The sequence below is a fragment of the Bidens hawaiensis genome, unplaced genomic scaffold (genome assembly GCF_021521415.1).
Source record: "Bidens hawaiensis isolate Kalapana, Puna unplaced genomic scaffold, B.hawaiensis_p1.1 tig00001521_1, whole genome shotgun sequence".
Taxonomy (NCBI): domain Eukaryota; kingdom Viridiplantae; phylum Streptophyta; class Magnoliopsida; order Asterales; family Asteraceae; genus Bidens; species Bidens hawaiensis.
This window is the reverse complement of record NW_027491087.1, coordinates 2,627,000-2,633,516: the sequence shown is the minus strand read 5'-3', so window position 1 is coordinate 2,633,516 and position 6,517 is coordinate 2,627,000.

Sequence of the window (6,517 nt, the reverse complement as noted above, 5' to 3'; positions counted from 1 at the left end):
TTTTAGCTGCCATTGAGGAAAAGAAAAAGGAGGTCGCCGGAGCGCAGGACCTGCTTCGAAAACTCAGAGAGGAGAAGCGAGTTTGTGACATTGCTTCTCGGGAATTGAAGGCTCATACGAATGTTCTTCTGCAACAGATTTCCGAAATAGATCAGCCCTCGACTCAGGGCAGCACTACCTATAACTCAGGTACATAATATGCATAATATAAGCTTACATACATATGTTGATGGCAAACAAAATATTATCTCAACATACTAAAACATTCATTTAATTTCCAACATAATGATGCTTTTGATGTATTCGTGTCGTGATACCTTCACCTACTGATTGAATCAAAGGGCGGTTTCGTTTATTAAGCTGGTCTTGTTGGTTTTCTTTTTAGGTCTAGACCTGCATGGACTGAAACTGAAATTAACCGAACGTGTTGGCTGATACTCCCAAGTCCCAACTAATGACCAGTGGCTAATCTCGTATAGGTTTTTCTGGCCGGGCTTCTTAGATCGGCTCGATCCTTGTTCACCCCTATTACAATTCATTAATTTGCAAGTGAAAACTTGCAAACTCCAAATTAAGGGCCAAGCATGAACAAATTATCATTGAAAACACGAAAAACCAATAAATAATAATCTATGGTACCCAAAAACAAGATAAAGGAATCTATTGAATTGACCTTAAAATTAAAAAAAAATGACCAGTTAACAATCAAAATGTTAATGGAATTAGTTTGTGGATTGAGAGTACAACGTTTTAGGTCGTTTAAAAGTTTAAACCATGCTTTAAGACCTTATCGGAGCGTCTAAAGCACCACCACCCTCTAGAGGTGTCAATCGTGTCGGGTTGGCGGGTTAGCGTGTTGAGATTCTTCAACCCTAACCCAACTCATATTTTTATTCGTTTCGGGTCATGTCGACCCATTTAAATTTGTGTCGTGTTCGGGTTGTGTTTCGGGTCAACCCATTTTACGTTCATATACGAATATAAGTAATATCTATTGACTTAGTAATAAACTAAACAATTAAAAACTCTTATTCATATAAAACTTGTTAATAATTTTCAATAAATCTAATTGTTTTTGTGTATTTATCTCTCATTCTCAATTAACAAACTTATGTTTACATATTTAGCTCAAGATAAGAACAAACGAATGAAATAGTCGAATATATAGTTAGAACTAATTAAATAAAATTATTAGAAGTAAAAAGTAGTGTAAAAACAAAATATTTTACTATTAAAAGTTAATTGATATATAAAAAATTAACAAACTAAGTATTAAACAGAGATTTTTTGGCCGTCATGTGATGATTCGAAGAATGTGCCGGGTTTATTCCCTAGCGAGATTAGCAGGCCTGTGACGGGAGTTAAACTCCTGGGGGGAGCGGTTAGGCGGGATGCAGGGTTTATTCAGTTTTTGGCAACTAAAAGAGCTTTGAGGGTGGTTGAACTTATGAAATACCTGTCGGACCTGAGGGACCCCCAAAGTGAGCTCCTTTTGTTGCGCTCGTGCATGGGGGTTGCTAAGTTAGTGTTTGGGCTCCGGACCTGTCAACCTGAATATGTCAAAGAGGTTGTGTCCATCTTTGATGTGGGCCTCCGGGGGACAATTGAAGATATTGTTGTGTGTGGACCGCATTTTAGGAATTTTTTGACTGTTGTGCCCATTGAAGGTCTTGGGCAACGAATGTCGGCATTTGAATACAAAGCCATCCTTAAATACCGGATTATGATTCCTCTTTTCCCTCCAGATGAATCATGCCCCATTTGTAAAAAAGCTTGTCTGGATAGATTTGGTGAGCATGCCCTACACTGTAAGGAATTGTTGGGATTCAAGTATCATCACGACTGGGTTAGAGATGTCTTATGGGATGTGCTTAGGCGTGCCGGTATCTCAGCCAAGAAAGAGGCACCTGTAAACTTTCTGACTGATCCGCGAGAGGGAAGATCTACCATGCGTCCTGCGGTCGTTCTTGTGTTTAGCTGAGCAGGGGGTAAGCATGCGTGTGTTGACCTAACTGGGGTGTCCCCCGTTGGTGGGGCTGAGAGACAGTGGCTTCGTACCGGGACAGACGGTTTTGAGGACAGAATCTAGGAAGGTTGCTAAGCATGAGGCAGCGTGTTTGGAGAATCAACATGTGTTCATCCCATTTGCCTTCGACACATTTGGATCCCTAGCTCCCGAAACGATTCGCTTCTTGGAGCGGGTACAGAAGGTGGTCCACAGTGACTCGCATCGCTCGAGAAACCAAGGCTTTATATTTAGTGAAATAGGCTTAGCAATTTCAAAGGGGATAGCGGCGCAGCTTGTTGCTCGCTTACCCATTTATCTTTAAAATTTAAAACATTTTTTCTCTAAAATAAAAATATTAACTTCTCTAAAATTGTTAAACGGGTTAACAGGTCAACCCACTTTTTAACGGGTCGGGTTCAGGTTGACCTATTTTTTAAACATGTCGGGTTCGGGTTGACCTGTTTAAGAAAACGCGTCGTATCAGCCGACCCAAAACCTATAACTTTCGTGTTGGGTTTCGGGTCGTGTCAGGAATTGAGTCAATTGACACCCCTACCACCCTCCTTTGCAACTGTAATTTCTCTGTTTTACTCACCATCTTTTTTTATGATGATCATGCGTTGTAGGTACCTTGTGCACGGGGCACAACGAAGATGTCATGGATGACAGTTATTGAGCGTAGTTTTGATGTTCATTTTATGAGAAAGTAACGTGTTTTAAACCACATTTATGTTATTATACTTTGTTTAAACTATTTTCCATCTATCCTACTGAGTTTACCTTTACCATCCGGTCCTGTGGATTCAAGAAACCCTTCGGATTGGAGTCTTTTAACTCTTGATTTGCATATGTTGGCAAGTCGGCAATGCCATAGAAAAGTATCATTGATGCCAGATCTGATACGTTTTGAAAGATTATATACGTTATTGTTAGTTTGAACATCAGTCTCATAAATACCATTTCGAGGTTTAGCCTCAAAATAAAAGATATCATTCAAGTAAGCAGAAATAGTCATGCCATTAAAAACGTACTTAAAACCTTGTTCAAACAACAACGAAACTGAAACGATGTTTCTGGTCAAACCAGTAGCATACAAACAATTATTCAAATGAAAAACTAGGCCAGATGGACAAGTAAAAATGAAAAACTCTAGTTGCCAGAACTGGTACTCTCTTCTCATCTCCAAAGATGAGTTCCATGCTGCCTTTATTCAGTTTCCTTCACTTCTCAGGCTCCTGCAAGACATTAACGATGTGGTAACCACATCCGGTATCAAATACCCATGTGTTGCTAGAGATAGTGAAAAGTTCATAATGTATATGGAAATACCTCAAGAAGAGCCTTCACCATTGGCTCTCTTCATCTTGATCTCAGCAAGGTATTCAGGACAGTTTCGCATCCAGTGTCCCATTTGGTTGCATCGGTAGAACTGGCGCTCCTTAGGGGGCAACGGTGGTATCTTTGGAACCCCTTTGTTAGCATTGGTGGCACGAGGGGCAGAAATGGTAACATTCTTCTTACCTTTACCCTTATAAACCTGGTTCTTGGGATTAGGCTTCTTGACACCAGCAGATCGGATCATCAGAACTTGGTTGGTCCTAGAAGGAATGTTCATCTCAGCCGTCTTGAGCATGTTGTGAAGCTCTGGCACTGTCTTCACCCAGCCGTTCATGTTGAAATTTATTACGAACTGGTCGTAAGAGCTGAGGAGAGAGTTGAGAATGAAATCCGCTGGCATATCATCGGGCATGGGATAATCAAGTTTCTTGAGCTAATCGATGTGCCCCTTCATCTTAAGAACATGCGCACTGACGGGAGACCCTTCTGCCATCTTGTAACTAATGAGTTGTTTCATGGTGTCGAAACGTTCTTGACGGGCTTGTTAATGGAACATGCCCTTGAGTTGCTCAAGCATCTCATAGGCACCAAAGTCTTCCAAGCCTTTAGCAAGCTCAGAAGTCATGGTGGCTAGCATAATGCAGGAGACATCAGCGGAGTCATCCTTATGATTCTCAAGAACTTTTCGAGCAACGGCTGTGTTGTTTTCAGGCTCGGTTGGAACAGGTCCATCAAGAACATACAGGCGCTTTGCCATGGTGAGAACAAGTCTCAAGTTGCGGTGCCATTCGATGAAGTTGGTACGTTCAGTTTATCCTTCTCAAGGATAGTCTTAAGGGCGTAGGGTGAGTTTTCGTTTGACGACATCTGATTAATTAAGCAAAAGTAAATTTAATTAGTATTTTCGATGTTGTAGTCCTATTATTAATGACCCAATAACATTAATAAAATAGGAGCATGAGAATCTGGCTTCAGTTATTAAAGACAGTTGTAGCACACAATATTAATAAGTGGTTAGGCAGATTAACAACGATTGCCAATTGTGAATAGAGCACAACTCTCGGTTATGAGGCCTATAGAGACAACGATTGTCTGTATAGATACGTTTAGCCTCATCTTTGCCCACTTTAAGTCTCCAGATAGCTGTAGCACGTAACATGAGAGTAAAGTAATAGTTGTCCTAGTACAGTGATGTGTGAAATGACCGGATGTGTCAACGAAACGCTTTCACCTTGATGGGATAAGCTAGAAAACAAGTGCGATGCTTTAGCTCCAAACACTCGAATTTTCGCAGTATGCCTCAAGTGTGACTTGCAGTATTGGCATAAACTATTGGTTTTAAATTGGGATTAATTTTATAATTACCAAATAGAGTAAAAGTCAAATTTTACTGTATTTATTATCGGAACAAATTGATGAACCCTTTCATCTCTCAGGACACTTAGTTTTAAATAACCTATTAAAAACTAAGTTTGTCGCGATACGGCTAACCAATTTTAAGTTAATAGAAAATCTATTAAGTTATTAGTTTTGTAAATAACTCTTTTATTTGCTAAACATAATCGGTTAATAAAATGTTTATTTTCAAATTTATTTGGTATTAGGTCGGTGAAATTATAATCCTATTATAAACAATCCAAGCAACCACAATAGCAAATAATAATATGTAAATCCTTATGGCCAAAAAGGTGATCGGTCTCGCTAGAGCCAATTAGGGAGACCGATCGGGTCAAGGGGTTCACAACACAAAACAACCACAAGGATGGACTTCTTCATGCATCCCGTCTTCTTGTCCGAACTCCCACTAACTCCAAGAAATCCTTGAGCTCGTCCTCGGTTATCTTCGTGTCTTCTTTATTACAAATTTATAATTCTAGCAAAATATTCCTATTACAAATTTGAACCATCCACATGGCCAAAAGAAAACCGAAAAATAAATATATAACCGGTTACAACTTTTGAACCATCCATATGGCCAAATAACAAGCTCAACAACCAAACACAACCAAACAAACATAGGTCGGGGCCGGATTTACATATTCAAAATAAATAATATTCGGGTCGTTTTGATTTGGTCAAATAAAATAAACAAAAATTTGACCGAATCCAAAATTACTCGAAAACAAATCTAGATAAAAAAACTTTAAACGATTTAAAGTTTGTGATGTAGATCCGATTTAAGCGAACCGGTATCGACTCGTACGTTGTAACCGCGGCTCTAATACCACTGTTGGGTTTCAACGGTGGTTCGGAACGAAAACGGTCAAATATATTTTAACCCGTTTTAGTATATTATGTATTTCGTTTCACAAATATTAATCAATATATATATATATATATATATATATATATATATATATATATATATATATATATATATATATATATATATATATATATATATATATATATAAACGAACTAAAAACGCAGCGGATAATTATACAATTAAGACGAACCAAGAACCGAAACCCGAACCCAGATCCGGTTACAACTTTATACGAGTACGATAAAACGAATAACAAACAACCATAGATATAGTTAGTATTTTTATACCTCGGTTATCGAAACTGGGAAGAACACCGAGAGCTAATGAACGGCGCTAGACGTTGACACAACAAACACCAATGTTCCAGCTACTGTTCACGGAAGCAGTGGCTAATGACGGCGTCGGACGGCGATTCGCGGCGTCGGACGGTGGCAGATCTGACCGGACAGCAACAATAATATGGTGACAGCAATGGACAGCAGCACCGGCAGCAAGAAGCAAGCAACGGTGGTGATCTGCGGTGACCATAGGCGTCGGCGGCGGAGCAGATGGCCGGAAATAGCACCCCACCAGAAAAACGGGCTTGCCGGAATCACGGAGGCTCGCCGAAACACGGCTGCAACTTGCGGCTGAAGCTAATAACAACACGGGCGGCTTATATAAGGCAGCGGCGGTGGTTGCAATGGTGAACGGATGACGGCACATGTAGGAAGTCGGGAGCCGGAGGTCCGGTGGCCGGAAAAACGGCTACCGGCAGTAGCTACGTGATGGAGATGATGATCTTATTATGGTATATGGTTTTCTATATATATTTATTTGTATATATTAATTAATATACTATATATAGAAAAACTTTAGGGTTTTAACCAAGTTTAAACCCAATGGGCTTTAAGCCCAATAACCA